The sequence below is a fragment of the Ambystoma mexicanum genome, unplaced genomic scaffold (genome assembly GCF_040938575.1).
Source record: "Ambystoma mexicanum isolate Mex_15411 unplaced genomic scaffold, UKY_AmexF1_1 Mex_scaf194, whole genome shotgun sequence".
Lineage (NCBI taxonomy): Eukaryota > Metazoa > Chordata > Amphibia > Caudata > Ambystomatidae > Ambystoma > Ambystoma mexicanum.
Genome location: NW_027182429.1, coordinates 1 through 19,050, shown reverse-complemented (window position 1 = coordinate 19,050; position 19,050 = coordinate 1). Strand labels below are relative to the sequence as shown.

The window sequence follows — 19,050 nt, the reverse complement described above, 5'->3', positions numbered from 1 at the left end:
GGCAGTTTAAAATGATAAGGTTGCTGGTTGGGCTAGCATGGGCGCATACTGATAGAGCCAACGTAGGTCTTTGAGCAAAGATTCAGGAAATAAGGATGGTACATTTTATGGTGTTAGATGCAGTGGGGCAGGTTTACATGAGGGCAGTTTCAGAGAATGAGCAAGTATTTCAAAATGTATTTTCTGGCTGTGTGAGGGACTTGAGAGGTCTTCAAGCAGACCCTTGGAGTATGTTTAAAGTCTCTCACAAAATAAACTCTAGAAAAGACAGGTGGGGCACCCAAGCCTAGCGGCCAAATAGTGAGGCGACTGCATGAAAGGCAAATGCGAAAAGAGGCAAAGAGGGGTAGCACAAGGGGATGCAGCCAATTTCGACACTTCTGTTTCTGGTGATTGTCTTGCCCCTGTGCCCACGAAAGGCTCTGGGGAACGCAGGCACAGTTGCGGCTCAGGCATGGACAGTCTGCAAGGCCCTCCTTCGGCATAATAAAAGTGCCCTTGTGAGCCTGGCTGTGTTTAAATCACACAGCAGGGAATGCAGCTTTCAACTTTCCCTCACTGGCCACGAACGGCCACGAACGGCCAGGTTCTATAGACCAAAAAGCTAGGAGGAACCCTGGCCACTTTTAAATGAGGGTGGGTTTTGAACTACAGTTCCTTCAGGAGCAAAGCCTGGATTGGCCTTCCTGGATGTTCCTGTGGCCCGCTGGATGCTTTAATGGGCTGGATAAAGCGTTCTGGAGGATGGAATCCTCTTGGGTTCAGTCTGGGAACTTCTGGGAGTTCATCTGCATAACCCAGCCCCGTCCACCCTTCTTGACCTGGCCGGCAGTTACCTTGCTCTGTTACTAGAGGGCGCGTTTGGACTCTCTTCATGAACCGTGTGCCTCACAGGTGTGATAATGATGTAGTTTGGGGTTTGTTTTTGTGGCATGCTACCTGTCACCAGCCGCAAGCAGATCAGCATGAGATCTGATGTCAAATAACAGCATAACAAACTGTGACATAATACAAACCTGACATAAGCGATGTAAGCAGCGAGTATAACGAAACCGGCTGAACGCACACAAGAAAACTAAATGATGGAAGTGGAAACACATAATTAATCATGCATATATATATAGGAAAGGAGCAAAACTCTCTGCAAATGGGAAAAAAAGCGACCTGCTTACAAAAGGGACTTTGGGGGAGGAGAATTAAAAACTGGTAAGAAAAAAGGGCTGAAAAGAGTTAGGTATATATCCAGCGAGGGAGGGGTTGGAAGTTTGTGGCATCTTACCTGTTTTGGAGCATATCAAAATAACTAGCTCAAAATTCAAGCATCGAAGGATGGGACTCTTGATTGATGAATGGAAGACATCTGAAGTACAAAACACTATACATTCAAGTGAAGCTTTTCAGATGGATCGTATTCTCTCTGGAGTTTTGAGTGTGGAGTTGTGTCACATAATCTTCATCAACAAATCATAAAATCGCAGCCTTCTTAGCGCAGTAGGCAGCGCGTCAGTCTCATAATCTGAAGGTCCTGAGTTCGAGCCTCAGAGAGGGCACAAGTGTTTTTTGTTTCAACAAATACAATTGGACATATTTTTTCTAAACATGAAGAGGAGCATGATGTTCAGTAGACCGCAACGCGGTCCTTGTGAATCACAGGATTGGATTCTTTACTGACGCAGAAAAGAAATATGATTGCCAAATACCAAAGAACCAATTGGGGCTAGCTGCGTTTTATTTGAATATTTCTATCTGGACTTTGTGAGTAGCGTGGTCTCAAATCATGCTCTCCACCAGGTTATCCAAAGAGCCTCCAACGGAGCCTTCTTAGCGCAGTAGGCAGCGCGTCAGTCTCATAATCTGAAGGTCCTGAGTTCGAGCCTCAGAGAGGGCACAAGTGTTTTTTGTTTCAGCAAATTCAATTGGACATATCCTTTCTAAACATGAAGAGGAGAATGATGTTCAGTAGACCGCAACGCGGTCCTTGTGAATCACAGGATTGGATTCTTTACTGACGCAGAAAAGAAATATGATCGCAAAATACCATAGAACCAATGGGGCTAGCTGCATTTTATTTTAATATTTCTATCTGGACTGTGTGAGTAGCGTTGTCTCAGATCTGGTTCTCCACCAAGTTCTCCAAAAATACTCCAGCAGAGCCTTCTTAGCGCAGTAGGCAGCGCGTCAGTCTCATAATCTGAAGGTCCTGAGTTCGAGCCTCAGAGAGGGCACAAGTGTTTTTTGTTTCAGCAAATTCAATTGGACATATCCTTTCTAAACATGAAGAGTAGCATGATGTTCAGTAGACCGCAACGCGGTCCTTGTGAATCAGAGGATTGGATTCTTTACTGACGCAGAAAAGAAATATGATCGCAAAATACCATAGAACCAATGGGGCTAGCTGCATTTTATTTTAATATTTCTATCTGGACTGTGTGAGTAGCGTTGTCTCAGATCTGGTCCTCCACCAAGTTCTCCAAAAATACTCCAGCAGAGCCTTCTTAGCGCAGTAGGCAGCGCGTCAGTCTCATATTCTGAAGGTCCTGAGTTCGAGCCTCAGAGAGGGCACAAGTGTTTTTTGTTTCAGCAAATTCAATTGGACATATCCTTTCTAAACATGAAGAGTAGCATGATGTTCAGTAGACCGCAACGCGGTCCTTGTGAATCAGAGGATTGGATTCTTTACTGACGCAGAAAAGAAATATGATCGCAAAATACCATAGAACCAATGGGGCTAGCTGCATTTTATTTGAATATTTCTATCTGCACTTTGTGAGTAGCGTGGTCTTGGATCTGTTTCTCCACCAGGTTCTCCAAACATACTCCAGCCGAACCTGCTTAGTGCAGTAGGCAGCGCGTCAGTCTCATAATTTGAAGGTCCTGAGTTCTTTCCTCAGAGAAGGCAGGCCTCTTATGTTTCAGGTAATAACTTTTCAAAAACGTTGACAGAATGAGTACAATGTTTGGTATTTTGCAAATGTAAGCAGTCCCTGTGCAAACTTTCTGGCCCTGTGTTCCCACGCCTTCTCCTTGTGCCTTCCAGAGCCCATCAGGTGCACTATGAACTAATGGCAAAACATGGTTGTGCATATAAGGTTGATGCCGCACGAACCCTGCTATGGTTTTTCATATTAATAAGCCTCCGTGCAGTGTCCATCGCCGCCCTAGTGGCGTTATGGCTCTGTAGTTGGTCCGGATAAGCCCAGGGTACCCAGGCCGTAATCTGTAAAGGAAAGAAAAAGGTAAGTGGGGCCAACCAGTGGGGAAAAGAGGGGTCAGTTCAAACAAACAGGTTCTTTCGAATAGAGGTGGGGCAGTTTAAAATGATAAGGTTGCTGGTTGGGCTAGCATGGGCGCATACTGATAGAGCCAACGTAGGTCTTTGAGCAAAGATTCAGGAAATAAGGATGGTACATTTTATGGTGTTAGATGCAGTGGGGCAGGTTTACATGAGGGCAGTTTCAGAGAATGAGCAAGTATTTCAAAATGTATTTTCTGGCTGTGTGAGGGACTTGAGAGGTCTTCAAGCAGACCCTTGGAGTATGTTTAAAGTCTCTCACAAAATAAACTCTAGAAAAGACAGGTGGGGCACCCAAGCCTAGCGGCCAAATAGTGAGGCGACTGCATGAAAGGCAAATGCGAAAAGAGGCAAAGAGGGGTAGCACAAGGGGATGCAGCCAATTTCGACACTTCTGTTTCTGGTGATTGTCTTGCCCCTGTGCCCACGAAAGGCTCTGGGGAACGCAGGCACAGTTGCGGCTCAGGCATGGACAGTCTGCAAGGCCCTCCTTCGGCATAATAAAAGTGCCCTTGTGAGCCTGGCTGTGTTTAAATCACACAGCAGGGAATGCAGCTTTCAACTTTCCCTCACTGGCCACGAACGGCCACGAACGGCCAGGTTCTATAGACCAAAAAGCTAGGAGGAACCCTGGCCACTTTTAAATGAGGGTGGGTTTTGAACTACAGTTCCTTCAGGAGCAAAGCCTGGATTGGCCTTCCTGGATGTTCCTGTGGCCCGCTGGATGCTTTAATGGGCTGGATAAAGCGTTCTGGAGGATGGAATCCTCTTGGGTTCAGTCTGGGAACTTCTGGGAGTTCATCTGCATAACCCAGCCCCGTCCACCCTTCTTGACCTGGCCGGCAGTTACCTTGCTCTGTTACTAGAGGGCGCGTTTGGACTCTCTTCATGAACCGTGTGCCTCACAGGTGTGATAATGATGTAGTTTGGGGTTTGTTTTTGTGGCATGCTACCTGTCACCAGCCGCAAGCAGATCAGCATGAGATCTGATGTCAAATAACAGCATAACAAACTGTGACATAATACAAACCTGACATAAGCGATGTAAGCAGCGAGTATAACGAAACCGGCTGAACGCACACAAGAAAACTAAATGATGGAAGTGGAAACACATAATTAATCATGCATATATATATAGGAAAGGAGCAAAACTCTCTGCAAATGGGAAAAAAAGCGACCTGCTTACAAAAGGGACTTTGGGGGAGGAGAATTAAAAACTGGTAAGAAAAAAGGGCTGAAAAGAGTTAGGTATATATCCAGCGAGGGAGGGGTTGGAAGTTTGTGGCATCTTACCTGTTTTGGAGCATATCAAAATAACTAGCTCAAAATTCAAGCATCGAAGGATGGGACTCTTGATTGATGAATGGAAGACATCTGAAGTACAAAACACTATACATTCAAGTGAAGCTTTTCAGATGGATCGTATTCTCTCTGGAGTTTTGAGTGTGGAGTTGTGTCACATAATCTTCATCAACAAATCATAAAATCGCAGCCTTCTTAGCGCAGTAGGCAGCGCGTCAGTCTCATAATCTGAAGGTCCTGAGTTCGAGCCTCAGAGAGGGCACAAGTGTTTTTTGTTTCAACAAATACAATTGGACATATTTTTTCTAAACATGAAGAGGAGCATGATGTTCAGTAGACCGCAACGCGGTCCTTGTGAATCACAGGATTGGATTCTTTACTGACGCAGAAAAGAAATATGATTGCCAAATACCAAAGAACCAATTGGGGCTAGCTGCGTTTTATTTGAATATTTCTATCTGGACTTTGTGAGTAGCGTGGTCTCAAATCATGCTCTCCACCAGGTTATCCAAAGAGCCTCCAACGGAGCCTTCTTAGCGCAGTAGGCAGCGCGTCAGTCTCATAATCTGAAGGTCCTGAGTTCGAGCCTCAGAGAGGGCACAAGTGTTTTTTGTTTCAGCAAATTCAATTGGACATATCCTTTCTAAACATGAAGAGGAGAATGATGTTCAGTAGACCGCAACGCGGTCCTTGTGAATCACAGGATTGGATTCTTTACTGACGCAGAAAAGAAATATGATCGCAAAATACCATAGAACCAATGGGGCTAGCTGCATTTTATTTTAATATTTCTATCTGGACTGTGTGAGTAGCGTTGTCTCAGATCTGGTTCTCCACCAAGTTCTCCAAAAATACTCCAGCAGAGCCTTCTTAGCGCAGTAGGCAGCGCGTCAGTCTCATAATCTGAAGGTCCTGAGTTCGAGCCTCAGAGAGGGCACAAGTGTTTTTTGTTTCAGCAAATTCAATTGGACATATCCTTTCTAAACATGAAGAGTAGCATGATGTTCAGTAGACCGCAACGCGGTCCTTGTGAATCAGAGGATTGGATTCTTTACTGACGCAGAAAAGAAATATGATCGCAAAATACCATAGAACCAATGGGGCTAGCTGCATTTTATTTTAATATTTCTATCTGGACTGTGTGAGTAGCGTTGTCTCAGATCTGGTCCTCCACCAAGTTCTCCAAAAATACTCCAGCAGAGCCTTCTTAGCGCAGTAGGCAGCGCGTCAGTCTCATATTCTGAAGGTCCTGAGTTCGAGCCTCAGAGAGGGCACAAGTGTTTTTTGTTTCAGCAAATTCAATTGGACATATCCTTTCTAAACATGAAGAGTAGCATGATGTTCAGTAGACCGCAACGCGGTCCTTGTGAATCAGAGGATTGGATTCTTTACTGACGCAGAAAAGAAATATGATCGCAAAATACCATAGAACCAATGGGGCTAGCTGCATTTTATTTGAATATTTCTATCTGCACTTTGTGAGTAGCGTGGTCTTGGATCTGTTTCTCCACCAGGTTCTCCAAACATACTCCAGCCGAACCTGCTTAGTGCAGTAGGCAGCGCGTCAGTCTCATAATTTGAAGGTCCTGAGTTCTTTCCTCAGAGAAGGCAGGCCTCTTATGTTTCAGGTAATAACTTTTCAAAAACGTTGACAGAATGAGTACAATGTTTGGTATTTTGCAAATGTAAGCAGTCCCTGTGCAAACTTTCTGGCCCTGTGTTCCCACGCCTTCTCCTTGTGCCTTCCAGAGCCCATCAGGTGCACTATGAACTAATGGCAAAACATGGTTGTGCATATAAGGTTGATGCCGCACGAACCCTGCTATGGTTTTTCATATTAATAAGCCTCCGTGCAGTGTCCATCGCCGCCCTAGTGGCGTTATGGCTCTGTAGTTGGTCCGGATAAGCCCAGGGTACCCAGGCCGTAATCTGTAAAGGAAAGAAAAAGGTAAGTGGGGCCAACCAGTGGGGAAAAGAGGGGTCAGTTCAAACAAACAGGTTCTTTCGAATAGAGGTGGGGCAGTTTAAAATGATAAGGTTGCTGGTTGGGCTAGCATGGGCGCATACTGATAGAGCCAACGTAGGTCTTTGAGCAAAGATTCAGGAAATAAGGATGGTACATTTTATGGTGTTAGATGCAGTGGGGCAGGTTTACATGAGGGCAGTTTCAGAGAATGAGCAAGTATTTCAAAATGTATTTTCTGGCTGTGTGAGGGACTTGAGAGGTCTTCAAGCAGACCCTTGGAGTATGTTTAAAGTCTCTCACAAAATAAACTCTAGAAAAGACAGGTGGGGCACCCAAGCCTAGCGGCCAAATAGTGAGGCGACTGCATGAAAGGCAAATGCGAAAAGAGGCAAAGAGGGGTAGCACAAGGGGATGCAGCCAATTTCGACACTTCTGTTTCTGGTGATTGTCTTGCCCCTGTGCCCACGAAAGGCTCTGGGGAACGCAGGCACAGTTGCGGCTCAGGCATGGACAGTCTGCAAGGCCCTCCTTCGGCATAATAAAAGTGCCCTTGTGAGCCTGGCTGTGTTTAAATCACACAGCAGGGAATGCAGCTTTCAACTTTCCCTCACTGGCCACGAACGGCCACGAACGGCCAGGTTCTATAGACCAAAAAGCTAGGAGGAACCCTGGCCACTTTTAAATGAGGGTGGGTTTTGAACTACAGTTCCTTCAGGAGCAAAGCCTGGATTGGCCTTCCTGGATGTTCCTGTGGCCCGCTGGATGCTTTAATGGGCTGGATAAAGCGTTCTGGAGGATGGAATCCTCTTGGGTTCAGTCTGGGAACTTCTGGGAGTTCATCTGCATAACCCAGCCCCGTCCACCCTTCTTGACCTGGCCGGCAGTTACCTTGCTCTGTTACTAGAGGGCGCGTTTGGACTCTCTTCATGAACCGTGTGCCTCACAGGTGTGATAATGATGTAGTTTGGGGTTTGTTTTTGTGGCATGCTACCTGTCACCAGCCGCAAGCAGATCAGCATGAGATCTGATGTCAAATAACAGCATAACAAACTGTGACATAATACAAACCTGACATAAGCGATGTAAGCAGCGAGTATAACGAAACCGGCTGAACGCACACAAGAAAACTAAATGATGGAAGTGGAAACACATAATTAATCATGCATATATATATAGGAAAGGAGCAAAACTCTCTGCAAATGGGAAAAAAAGCGACCTGCTTACAAAAGGGACTTTGGGGGAGGAGAATTAAAAACTGGTAAGAAAAAAGGGCTGAAAAGAGTTAGGTATATATCCAGCGAGGGAGGGGTTGGAAGTTTGTGGCATCTTACCTGTTTTGGAGCATATCAAAATAACTAGCTCAAAATTCAAGCATCGAAGGATGGGACTCTTGATTGATGAATGGAAGACATCTGAAGTACAAAACACTATACATTCAAGTGAAGCTTTTCAGATGGATCGTATTCTCTCTGGAGTTTTGAGTGTGGAGTTGTGTCACATAATCTTCATCAACAAATCATAAAATCGCAGCCTTCTTAGCGCAGTAGGCAGCGCGTCAGTCTCATAATCTGAAGGTCCTGAGTTCGAGCCTCAGAGAGGGCACAAGTGTTTTTTGTTTCAACAAATACAATTGGACATATTTTTTCTAAACATGAAGAGGAGCATGATGTTCAGTAGACCGCAACGCGGTCCTTGTGAATCACAGGATTGGATTCTTTACTGACGCAGAAAAGAAATATGATTGCCAAATACCAAAGAACCAATTGGGGCTAGCTGCGTTTTATTTGAATATTTCTATCTGGACTTTGTGAGTAGCGTGGTCTCAAATCATGCTCTCCACCAGGTTATCCAAAGAGCCTCCAACGGAGCCTTCTTAGCGCAGTAGGCAGCGCGTCAGTCTCATAATCTGAAGGTCCTGAGTTCGAGCCTCAGAGAGGGCACAAGTGTTTTTTGTTTCAGCAAATTCAATTGGACATATCCTTTCTAAACATGAAGAGGAGAATGATGTTCAGTAGACCGCAACGCGGTCCTTGTGAATCACAGGATTGGATTCTTTACTGACGCAGAAAAGAAATATGATCGCAAAATACCATAGAACCAATGGGGCTAGCTGCATTTTATTTTAATATTTCTATCTGGACTGTGTGAGTAGCGTTGTCTCAGATCTGGTTCTCCACCAAGTTCTCCAAAAATACTCCAGCAGAGCCTTCTTAGCGCAGTAGGCAGCGCGTCAGTCTCATAATCTGAAGGTCCTGAGTTCGAGCCTCAGAGAGGGCACAAGTGTTTTTTGTTTCAGCAAATTCAATTGGACATATCCTTTCTAAACATGAAGAGTAGCATGATGTTCAGTAGACCGCAACGCGGTCCTTGTGAATCAGAGGATTGGATTCTTTACTGACGCAGAAAAGAAATATGATCGCAAAATACCATAGAACCAATGGGGCTAGCTGCATTTTATTTTAATATTTCTATCTGGACTGTGTGAGTAGCGTTGTCTCAGATCTGGTCCTCCACCAAGTTCTCCAAAAATACTCCAGCAGAGCCTTCTTAGCGCAGTAGGCAGCGCGTCAGTCTCATATTCTGAAGGTCCTGAGTTCGAGCCTCAGAGAGGGCACAAGTGTTTTTTGTTTCAGCAAATTCAATTGGACATATCCTTTCTAAACATGAAGAGTAGCATGATGTTCAGTAGACCGCAACGCGGTCCTTGTGAATCAGAGGATTGGATTCTTTACTGACGCAGAAAAGAAATATGATCGCAAAATACCATAGAACCAATGGGGCTAGCTGCATTTTATTTGAATATTTCTATCTGCACTTTGTGAGTAGCGTGGTCTTGGATCTGTTTCTCCACCAGGTTCTCCAAACATACTCCAGCCGAACCTGCTTAGTGCAGTAGGCAGCGCGTCAGTCTCATAATTTGAAGGTCCTGAGTTCTTTCCTCAGAGAAGGCAGGCCTCTTATGTTTCAGGTAATAACTTTTCAAAAACGTTGACAGAATGAGTACAATGTTTGGTATTTTGCAAATGTAAGCAGTCCCTGTGCAAACTTTCTGGCCCTGTGTTCCCACGCCTTCTCCTTGTGCCTTCCAGAGCCCATCAGGTGCACTATGAACTAATGGCAAAACATGGTTGTGCATATAAGGTTGATGCCGCACGAACCCTGCTATGGTTTTTCATATTAATAAGCCTCCGTGCAGTGTCCATCGCCGCCCTAGTGGCGTTATGGCTCTGTAGTTGGTCCGGATAAGCCCAGGGTACCCAGGCCGTAATCTGTAAAGGAAAGAAAAAGGTAAGTGGGGCCAACCAGTGGGGAAAAGAGGGGTCAGTTCAAACAAACAGGTTCTTTCGAATAGAGGTGGGGCAGTTTAAAATGATAAGGTTGCTGGTTGGGATAGCATGGGCGCATACTGATAGAGCCAACGTAGGTCTTTGAGCAAAGATTCAGGAAATAAGGATGGTACATTTTATGGTGTTAGATGCAGTGGGGCAGGTTTACATGAGGGCAGTTTCAGAGAATGAGCAAGTATTTCAAAATGTATTTTCTGGCTGTGTGAGGGACTTGAGAGGTCTTCAAGCAGACCCTTGGAGTATGTTTAAAGTCTCTCACAAAATAAACTCTAGAAAAGACAGGTGGGGCACCCAAGCCTAGCGGCCAAATAGTGAGGCGACTGCATGAAAGGCAAATGCGAAAAGAGGCAAAGAGGGGTAGCACAAGGGGATGCAGCCAATTTCGACACTTCTGTTTCTGGTGATTGTCTTGCCCCTGTGCCCACGAAAGGCTCTGGGGAACGCAGGCACAGTTGCGGCTCAGGCATGGACAGTCTGCAAGGCCCTCCTTCGGCATAATAAAAGTGCCCTTGTGAGCCTGGCTGTGTTTAAATCACACAGCAGGGAATGCAGCTTTCAACTTTCCCTCACTGGCCACGAACGGCCACGAACGGCCAGGTTCTATAGACCAAAAAGCTAGGAGGAACCCTGGCCACTTTTAAATGAGGGTGGGTTTTGAACTACAGTTCCTTCAGGAGCAAAGCCTGGATTGGCCTTCCTGGATGTTCCTGTGGCCCGCTGGATGCTTTAATGGGCTGGATAAAGCGTTCTGGAGGATGGAATCCTCTTGGGTTCAGTCTGGGAACTTCTGGGAGTTCATCTGCATAACCCAGCCCCGTCCACCCTTCTTGACCTGGCCGGCAGTTACCTTGCTCTGTTACTAGAGGGCGCGTTTGGACTCTCTTCATGAACCGTGTGCCTCACAGGTGTGATAATGATGTAGTTTGGGGTTTGTTTTTGTGGCATGCTACCTGTCACCAGCCGCAAGCAGATCAGCATGAGATCTGATGTCAAATAACAGCATAACAAACTGTGACATAATACAAACCTGACATAAGCGATGTAAGCAGCGAGTATAACGAAACCGGCTGAACGCACACAAGAAAACTAAATGATGGAAGTGGAAACACATAATTAATCATGCATATATATATAGGAAAGGAGCAAAACTCTCTGCAAATGGGAAAAAAAGCGACCTGCTTACAAAAGGGACTTTGGGGGAGGAGAATTAAAAACTGGTAAGAAAAAAGGGCTGAAAAGAGTTAGGTATATATCCAGCGAGGGAGGGGTTGGAAGTTTGTGGCATCTTACCTGTTTTGGAGCATATCAAAATAACTAGCTCAAAATTCAAGCATCGAAGGATGGGACTCTTGATTGATGAATGGAAGACATCTGAAGTACAAAACACTATACATTCAAGTGAAGCTTTTCAGATGGATCGTATTCTCTCTGGAGTTTTGAGTGTGGAGTTGTGTCACATAATCTTCATCAACAAATCATAAAATCGCAGCCTTCTTAGCGCAGTAGGCAGCGCGTCAGTCTCATAATCTGAAGGTCCTGAGTTCGAGCCTCAGAGAGGGCACAAGTGTTTTTTGTTTCAACAAATACAATTGGACATATTTTTTCTAAACATGAAGAGGAGCATGATGTTCAGTAGACCGCAACGCGGTCCTTGTGAATCACAGGATTGGATTCTTTACTGACGCAGAAAAGAAATATGATTGCCAAATACCAAAGAACCAATTGGGGCTAGCTGCGTTTTATTTGAATATTTCTATCTGGACTTTGTGAGTAGCGTGGTCTCAAATCATGCTCTCCACCAGGTTATCCAAAGAGCCTCCAACGGAGCCTTCTTAGCGCAGTAGGCAGCGCGTCAGTCTCATAATCTGAAGGTCCTGAGTTCGAGCCTCAGAGAGGGCACAAGTGTTTTTTGTTTCAGCAAATTCAATTGGACATATCCTTTCTAAACATGAAGAGGAGAATGATGTTCAGTAGACCGCAACGCGGTCCTTGTGAATCACAGGATTGGATTCTTTACTGACGCAGAAAAGAAATATGATCGCAAAATACCATAGAACCAATGGGGCTAGCTGCATTTTATTTTAATATTTCTATCTGGACTGTGTGAGTAGCGTTGTCTCAGATCTGGTTCTCCACCAAGTTCTCCAAAAATACTCCAGCAGAGCCTTCTTAGCGCAGTAGGCAGCGCGTCAGTCTCATAATCTGAAGGTCCTGAGTTCGAGCCTCAGAGAGGGCACAAGTGTTTTTTGTTTCAGCAAATTCAATTGGACATATCCTTTCTAAACATGAAGAGTAGCATGATGTTCAGTAGACCGCAACGCGGTCCTTGTGAATCAGAGGATTGGATTCTTTACTGACGCAGAAAAGAAATATGATCGCAAAATACCATAGAACCAATGGGGCTAGCTGCATTTTATTTTAATATTTCTATCTGGACTGTGTGAGTAGCGTTGTCTCAGATCTGGTCCTCCACCAAGTTCTCCAAAAATACTCCAGCAGAGCCTTCTTAGCGCAGTAGGCAGCGCGTCAGTCTCATATTCTGAAGGTCCTGAGTTCGAGCCTCAGAGAGGGCACAAGTGTTTTTTGTTTCAGCAAATTCAATTGGACATATCCTTTCTAAACATGAAGAGTAGCATGATGTTCAGTAGACCGCAACGCGGTCCTTGTGAATCAGAGGATTGGATTCTTTACTGACGCAGAAAAGAAATATGATCGCAAAATACCATAGAACCAATGGGGCTAGCTGCATTTTATTTGAATATTTCTATCTGCACTTTGTGAGTAGCGTGGTCTTGGATCTGTTTCTCCACCAGGTTCTCCAAACATACTCCAGCCGAACCTGCTTAGTGCAGTAGGCAGCGCGTCAGTCTCATAATTTGAAGGTCCTGAGTTCTTTCCTCAGAGAAGGCAGGCCTCTTATGTTTCAGGTAATAACTTTTCAAAAACGTTGACAGAATGAGTACAATGTTTGGTATTTTGCAAATGTAAGCAGTCCCTGTGCAAACTTTCTGGCCCTGTGTTCCCACGCCTTCTCCTTGTGCCTTCCAGAGCCCATCAGGTGCACTATGAACTAATGGCAAAACATGGTTGTGCATATAAGGTTGATGCCGCACGAACCCTGCTATGGTTTTTCATATTAATAAGCCTCCGTGCAGTGTCCATCGCCGCCCTAGTGGCGTTATGGCTCTGTAGTTGGTCCGGATAAGCCCAGGGTACCCAGGCCGTAATCTGTAAAGGAAAGAAAAAGGTAAGTGGGGCCAACCAGTGGGGAAAAGAGGGGTCAGTTCAAACAAACAGGTTCTTTCGAATAGAGGTGGGGCAGTTTAAAATGATAAGGTTGCTGGTTGGGATAGCATGGGCGCATACTGATAGAGCCAACGTAGGTCTTTGAGCAAAGATTCAGGAAATAAGGATGGTACATTTTATGGTGTTAGATGCAGTGGGGCAGGTTTACATGAGGGCAGTTTCAGAGAATGAGCAAGTATTTCAAAATGTATTTTCTGGCTGTGTGAGGGACTTGAGAGGTCTTCAAGCAGACCCTTGGAGTATGTTTAAAGTCTCTCACAAAATAAACTCTAGAAAAGACAGGTGGGGCACCCAAGCCTAGCGGCCAAATAGTGAGGCGACTGCATGAAAGGCAAATGCGAAAAGAGGCAAAGAGGGGTAGCACAAGGGGATGCAGCCAATTTCGACACTTCTGTTTCTGGTGATTGTCTTGCCCCTGTGCCCACGAAAGGCTCTGGGGAACGCAGGCACAGTTGCGGCTCAGGCATGGACAGTCTGCAAGGCCCTCCTTCGGCATAATAAAAGTGCCCTTGTGAGCCTGGCTGTGTTTAAATCACACAGCAGGGAATGCAGCTTTCAACTTTCCCTCACTGGCCACGAACGGCCACGAACGGCCAGGTTCTATAGACCAAAAAGCTAGGAGGAACCCTGGCCACTTTTAAATGAGGGTGGGTTTTGAACTACAGTTCCTTCAGGAGCAAAGCCTGGATTGGCCTTCCTGGATGTTCCTGTGGCCCGCTGGATGCTTTAATGGGCTGGATAAAGCGTTCTGGAGGATGGAATCCTCTTGGGTTCAGTCTGGGAACTTCTGGGAGTTCATCTGCATAACCCAGCCCCGTCCACCCTTCTTGACCTGGCCGGCAGTTACCTTGCTCTGTTACTAGAGGGCGCGTTTGGACTCTCTTCATGAACCGTGTGCCTCACAGGTGTGATAATGATGTAGTTTGGGGTTTGTTTTTGTGGCATGCTACCTGTCACCAGCCGCAAGCAGATCAGCATGAGATCTGATGTCAAATAACAGCATAACAAACTGTGACATAATACAAACCTGACATAAGCGATGTAAGCAGCGAGTATAACGAAACCGGCTGAACGCACACAAGAAAACTAAATGATGGAAGTGGAAACACATAATTAATCATGCATATATATATAGGAAAGGAGCAAAACTCTCTGCAAATGGGAAAAAAAGCGACCTGCTTACAAAAGGGACTTTGGGGGAGGAGAATTAAAAACTGGTAAGAAAAAAGGGCTGAAAAGAGTTAGGTATATATCCAGCGAGGGAGGGGTTGGAAGTTTGTGGCATCTTACCTGTTTTGGAGCATATCAAAATAACTAGCTCAAAATTCAAGCATCGAAGGATGGGACTCTTGATTGATGAATGGAAGACATCTGAAGTACAAAACACTATACATTCAAGTGAAGCTTTTCAGATGGATCGTATTCTCTCTGGAGTTTTGAGTGTGGAGTTGTGTCACATAATCTTCATCAACAAATCATAAAATCGCAGCCTTCTTAGCGCAGTAGGCAGCGCGTCAGTCTCATAATCTGAAGGTCCTGAGTTCGAGCCTCAGAGAGGGCACAAGTGTTTTTTGTTTCAACAAATACAATTGGACATATTTTTTCTAAACATGAAGAGGAGCATGATGTTCAGTAGACCGCAACGCGGTCCTTGTGAATCACAGGATTGGATTCTTTACTGACGCAGAAAAGAAATATGATTGCCAAATACCAAAGAACCAATTGGGGCTAGCTGCGTTTTATTTGAATATTTCTATCTGGACTTTGTGAGTAGCGTGGTCTCAAATCATGCTCTCCACCAGGTTATCCAAAGAGCCTCCAACGGAGCCTTCTTAGCGCAGTAGGCAGCGCGTCAGTCTCATAATCTGAAGGTCCTGAGTTCGAGCCTCAGAGAGGGCACAAGTGTTTTTTGTTTCAGCAAATTCAATTGGACATATCCTTTCTAAACATGAAGAGGAGAATGATGTTCAGTAGACCGCAACGCGGTCCTTGTGAATCACAGGATTGGATTCTTTACTGACGCAGAAAAGAAATATGATCGCAAAATACCATAGAACCAATGGGGCTAGCTGCATTTTATTTTAATATTTCTATCTGGACTGTGTGAGTAGCGTTGTCTCAGATCTGGTTCTCCACCAAGTTCTCCAAAAATACTCCAGCAGAGCCTTCTTAGCGCAGTAGGCAGCGCGTCAGTCTCATAATCTGAAGGTCCTGAGTTCGAGCCTCAGAGAGGGCACAAGTGTTTTTTGTTTCAGCAAATTCAATTGGACATATCCTTTCTAAACATGAAGAGTAGCATGATGTTCAGTAGACCGCAACGCGGTCCTTGTGAATCAGAGGATTGGATTCTTTACTGACGCAGAAAAGAAATATGATCGCAAAATACCATAGAACCAATGGGGCTAGCTGCATTTTATTTTAATATTTCTATCTGGACTGTGTGAGTAGCGTTGTCTCAGATCTGGTCCTCCACCAAGTTCTCCAAAAATACTCCAGCAGAGCCTTCTTAGCGCAGTAGGCAGCGCGTCAGTCTCATATTCTGAAGGTCCTGAGTTCGAGCCTCAGAGAGGGCACAAGTGTTTTTTGTTTCAGCAAATTCAATTGGACATATCCTTTCTAAACATGAAGAGTAGCATGATGTTCAGTAGACCGCAACGCGGTCCTTGTGAATCAGAGGATTGGATTCTTTACTGACGCAGAAAAGAAATATGATCGCAAAATACCATAGAACCAATGGGGCTAGCTGCATTTTATTTGAATATTTCTATCTGCACTTTGTGAGTAGCGTGGTCTTGGATCTGTTTCTCCACCAGGTTCTCCAAACATACTCCAGCCGAACCTGCTTAGTGCAGTAGGCAGCGCGTCAGTCTCATAATTTGAAGGTCCTGAGTTCTTTCCTCAGAGAAGGCAGGCCTCTTATGTTTCAGGTAATAACTTTTCAAAAACGTTGACAGAATGAGTACAATGTTTGGTATTTTGCAAATGTAAGCAGTCCCTGTGCAAACTTTCTGGCCCTGTGTTCCCACGCCTTCTCCTTGTGCCTTCCAGAGCCCATCAGGTGCACTATGAACTAATGGCAAAACATGGTTGTGCATATAAGGTTGATGCCGCACGAACCCTGCTATGGTTTTTCATATTAATAAGCCTCCGTGCAGTGTCCATCGCCGCCCTAGTGGCGTTATGGCTCTGTAGTTGGTCCGGATAAGCCCAGGGTACCCAGGCCGTAATCTGTAAAGGAAAGAAAAAGGTAAGTGGGGCCAACCAGTGGGGAAAAGAGGGGTCAGTTCAAACAAACAGGTTCTTTCGAATAGAGGTGGGGCAGTTTAAAATGATAAGGTTGCTGGTTGGGATAGCATGGGCGCATACTGATAGAGCCAACGTAGGTCTTTGAGCAAAGATTCAGGAAATAAGGATGGTACATTTTATGGTGTTAGATGCAGTGGGGCAGGTTTACATGAGGGCAGTTTCAGAGAATGAGCAAGTATTTCAAAATGTATTTTCTGGCTGTGTGAGGGACTTGAGAGGTCTTCAAGCAGACCCTTGGAGTATGTTTAAAGTCTCTCACAAAATAAACTCTAGAAAAGACAGGTGGGGCACCCAAGCCTAGCGGCCAAATAGTGAGGCGACTGCATGAAAGGCAAATGCGAAAAGAGGCAAAGAGGGGTAGCACAAGGGGATGCAGCCAATTTCGACACTTCTGTTTCTGGTGATTGTCTTGCCCCTGTGCCCACGAAAGGCTCTGGGGAACGCAGGCACAGTTGCGGCTCAGGCATGGACAGTCTGCAAGGCCCTCCTTCGGCATAATAAAAGTGCCCTTGTGAGCCTGGCTGTGTTTAAATCACACAGCAGGGAATGCAGCTTTCAACTTTCCCTCACTGGCCACGAACGGCCACGAACGGCCAGGTTCTATAGACCAAAAAGCTAGGAGGAACCCTGGCCACTTTTAAATGAGGGTGGGTTTTGAACTACAGTTCCTTCAGGAGCAAAGCCTGGATTGGCCTTCCTGGATGTTCCTGTGGCCCGCTGGATGCTTTAATGGGCTGGATAAAGCGTTCTGGAGGATGGAATCCTCTTGGGTTCAGTCTGGGAACTTCTGGGAGTTCATCTGCATAACCCAGCCCCGTCCACCCTTCTTGACCTGGCCGGCAGTTACCTTGCTCTGTTACTAGAGGGCGCGTTTGGACTCTCTTCATGAACCGTGTGCCTCACAGGTGTGATAATGATGTAGTTTGGGGTTTGTTTTTGTGGCATGCTACCTGTCACCAGCCGCAAGCAGATCAGCATGAGATCTGATGTCAAATAACAGCATAACAAACTGTGACATAATACAAACCTGACATAAGCGATGTAAGCAGCGAGTATAACGAAACCGGCTGAACGCACACAAGAAAACTAAATGATGGAAGTGGAAACACATAATTAATCATGCATATATATATAGGAAAGGAGCAAAACTCTCTGCAAATGGGAAAAAAAGCGACCTGCTTACAAAAGGGACTTTGGGGGAGGAGAATTAAAAACTGGTAAGAAAAAAGGGCTGAAAAGAGTTAGGTATATATCCAGCGAGGGAGGGGTTGGAAGTTTGTGGCATCTTACCTGTTTTGGAGCATATCAAAATAACTAGCTCAAAATTCAAGCATCGAAGGATGGGACTCTTGATTGATGAATGGAAGACATCTGAAGTACAAAACACTATACATTCAAGTGAAGCTTTTCAGATGGATCGTATTCTCTCTGGAGTTTTGAGTGTGGAGTTGTGTCACATAATCTTCATCAACAAATCATAAAATCGCAGCCTTCTTAGCGCAGTAGGCAGCGCGTCAGTCTCATAATCTGAAGGTCCTGAGTTCGAGCCTCAGAGAGGGCACAAGTGTTTTTTGTTTCAACAAATACAATTGGACATATTTTTTCTAAACATGAAGAGGAGCATGATGTTCAGTAGACCGCAACGCGGTCCTTGTGAATCACAGGATTGGATTCTTTACTGACGCAGAAAAGAAATATGATTGCCAAATACCAAAGAACCAATTGGGGCTAGCTGCGTTTTATTTGAATATTTCTATCTGGACTTTGTGAGTAGCGTGGTCTCAAATCATGCTCTCCACCAGGTTATCCAAAGAGCCTCCAACGGAGCCTTCTTAGCGCAGTAGGCAGCGCGTCAGTCTCATAATCTGAAGGTCCTGAGTTCGAGCCTCAGAGAGGGCACAAGTGTTTTTTGTTTCAGCAAATTCAATTGGACATATCCTTTCTAAACATGAAGAGGAGAATGATGTTCAGTAGACCGCAACGCGGTCCTTGTGAATCACAGGATTGGATTCTTTACTGACGCAGAAAAGAAATATGATCGCAAAATACCATAGAACCAATGGGGCTAGCTGCATTTTATTTTAATATTTCTATCTGGACTGTGTGAGTAGCGTTGTCTCAGATCTGGTTCTCCACCAAGTTCTCCAAAAATACTCCAGCAGAGCCTTCTTAGCGCAGTAGGCAGCGCGTCAGTCTCATAATCTGAAGGTCCTGAGTTCGAGCCTCAGAGAGGGCACAAGTGTTTTTTGTTTCAGCAAATTCAATTGGACATATCCTTTCTAAACATGAAGAGTAGCATGATGTTCAGTAGACCGCAACGCGGTCCTTGTGAATCAGAGGATTGGATTCTTTACTGACGCAGAAAAGAAATATGATCGCAAAATACCATAGAACCAATGGGGCTAGCTGCATTTTATTTTAATATTTCTATCTGGACTGTGTGAGTAGCGTTGTCTCAGATCTGGTCCTCCACCAAGTTCTCCAAAAATACTCCAGCAGAGCCTTCTTAGCGCAGTAGGCAGCGCGTCAGT

At 45.1% G+C, this 19,050-nt stretch overlaps 23 non-coding genes across 23 annotated transcripts; all 23 read left to right on the top strand.

The window, feature by feature from the left end:
- The first annotated feature begins 1,477 nt into the window (after window positions 1–1,477).
- Window positions 1,478–1,550, top strand: TRNAM-CAU (transfer RNA methionine (anticodon CAU)). The gene has a single exon. It is a non-coding gene; the product is annotated as a tRNA-Met (tRNA).
- A 265-nt stretch (window positions 1,551–1,815) lies between these two features.
- TRNAM-CAU (transfer RNA methionine (anticodon CAU)) lies at window positions 1,816–1,888 on the top strand. The gene has a single exon. It is a non-coding gene; the product is annotated as a tRNA-Met (tRNA).
- Window positions 1,889–2,152: 264 nt separating this feature from the next.
- Window positions 2,153–2,225, top strand: TRNAM-CAU (transfer RNA methionine (anticodon CAU)). Its single transcript has one exon. It is a non-coding gene; the product is annotated as a tRNA-Met (tRNA).
- Window positions 2,226–2,489: 264 nt separating this feature from the next.
- Window positions 2,490–2,562, top strand: TRNAM-CAU (transfer RNA methionine (anticodon CAU)). The gene has a single exon. It is a non-coding gene; the product is annotated as a tRNA-Met (tRNA).
- Window positions 2,563–4,783: 2,221 nt separating this feature from the next.
- TRNAM-CAU (transfer RNA methionine (anticodon CAU)) lies at window positions 4,784–4,856 on the top strand. Its single transcript has one exon. It is a non-coding gene; the product is annotated as a tRNA-Met (tRNA).
- Window positions 4,857–5,121: 265 nt separating this feature from the next.
- On the top strand, window positions 5,122–5,194 carry TRNAM-CAU (transfer RNA methionine (anticodon CAU)). The gene has a single exon. It is a non-coding gene; the product is annotated as a tRNA-Met (tRNA).
- A 264-nt stretch (window positions 5,195–5,458) lies between these two features.
- TRNAM-CAU (transfer RNA methionine (anticodon CAU)) lies at window positions 5,459–5,531 on the top strand. Its single transcript has one exon. It is a non-coding gene; the product is annotated as a tRNA-Met (tRNA).
- Window positions 5,532–5,795: 264 nt separating this feature from the next.
- Window positions 5,796–5,868, top strand: TRNAM-CAU (transfer RNA methionine (anticodon CAU)). The gene has a single exon. It is a non-coding gene; the product is annotated as a tRNA-Met (tRNA).
- A 2,221-nt stretch (window positions 5,869–8,089) lies between these two features.
- Window positions 8,090–8,162, top strand: TRNAM-CAU (transfer RNA methionine (anticodon CAU)). Its single transcript has one exon. It is a non-coding gene; the product is annotated as a tRNA-Met (tRNA).
- A 265-nt stretch (window positions 8,163–8,427) lies between these two features.
- On the top strand, window positions 8,428–8,500 carry TRNAM-CAU (transfer RNA methionine (anticodon CAU)). Its single transcript has one exon. It is a non-coding gene; the product is annotated as a tRNA-Met (tRNA).
- Window positions 8,501–8,764: 264 nt separating this feature from the next.
- On the top strand, window positions 8,765–8,837 carry TRNAM-CAU (transfer RNA methionine (anticodon CAU)). Its single transcript has one exon. It is a non-coding gene; the product is annotated as a tRNA-Met (tRNA).
- A 264-nt stretch (window positions 8,838–9,101) lies between these two features.
- TRNAM-CAU (transfer RNA methionine (anticodon CAU)) lies at window positions 9,102–9,174 on the top strand. Its single transcript has one exon. It is a non-coding gene; the product is annotated as a tRNA-Met (tRNA).
- Window positions 9,175–11,395: 2,221 nt separating this feature from the next.
- TRNAM-CAU (transfer RNA methionine (anticodon CAU)) lies at window positions 11,396–11,468 on the top strand. Its single transcript has one exon. It is a non-coding gene; the product is annotated as a tRNA-Met (tRNA).
- A 265-nt stretch (window positions 11,469–11,733) lies between these two features.
- TRNAM-CAU (transfer RNA methionine (anticodon CAU)) lies at window positions 11,734–11,806 on the top strand. The gene has a single exon. It is a non-coding gene; the product is annotated as a tRNA-Met (tRNA).
- A 264-nt stretch (window positions 11,807–12,070) lies between these two features.
- On the top strand, window positions 12,071–12,143 carry TRNAM-CAU (transfer RNA methionine (anticodon CAU)). The gene has a single exon. It is a non-coding gene; the product is annotated as a tRNA-Met (tRNA).
- Window positions 12,144–12,407: 264 nt separating this feature from the next.
- On the top strand, window positions 12,408–12,480 carry TRNAM-CAU (transfer RNA methionine (anticodon CAU)). Its single transcript has one exon. It is a non-coding gene; the product is annotated as a tRNA-Met (tRNA).
- A 2,221-nt stretch (window positions 12,481–14,701) lies between these two features.
- TRNAM-CAU (transfer RNA methionine (anticodon CAU)) lies at window positions 14,702–14,774 on the top strand. The gene has a single exon. It is a non-coding gene; the product is annotated as a tRNA-Met (tRNA).
- Window positions 14,775–15,039: 265 nt separating this feature from the next.
- Window positions 15,040–15,112, top strand: TRNAM-CAU (transfer RNA methionine (anticodon CAU)). Its single transcript has one exon. It is a non-coding gene; the product is annotated as a tRNA-Met (tRNA).
- Window positions 15,113–15,376: 264 nt separating this feature from the next.
- On the top strand, window positions 15,377–15,449 carry TRNAM-CAU (transfer RNA methionine (anticodon CAU)). The gene has a single exon. It is a non-coding gene; the product is annotated as a tRNA-Met (tRNA).
- Window positions 15,450–15,713: 264 nt separating this feature from the next.
- TRNAM-CAU (transfer RNA methionine (anticodon CAU)) lies at window positions 15,714–15,786 on the top strand. Its single transcript has one exon. It is a non-coding gene; the product is annotated as a tRNA-Met (tRNA).
- Window positions 15,787–18,007: 2,221 nt separating this feature from the next.
- On the top strand, window positions 18,008–18,080 carry TRNAM-CAU (transfer RNA methionine (anticodon CAU)). Its single transcript has one exon. It is a non-coding gene; the product is annotated as a tRNA-Met (tRNA).
- A 265-nt stretch (window positions 18,081–18,345) lies between these two features.
- Window positions 18,346–18,418, top strand: TRNAM-CAU (transfer RNA methionine (anticodon CAU)). Its single transcript has one exon. It is a non-coding gene; the product is annotated as a tRNA-Met (tRNA).
- Window positions 18,419–18,682: 264 nt separating this feature from the next.
- On the top strand, window positions 18,683–18,755 carry TRNAM-CAU (transfer RNA methionine (anticodon CAU)). The gene has a single exon. It is a non-coding gene; the product is annotated as a tRNA-Met (tRNA).
- Window positions 18,756–19,050: the final 295 nt, after the last annotated feature.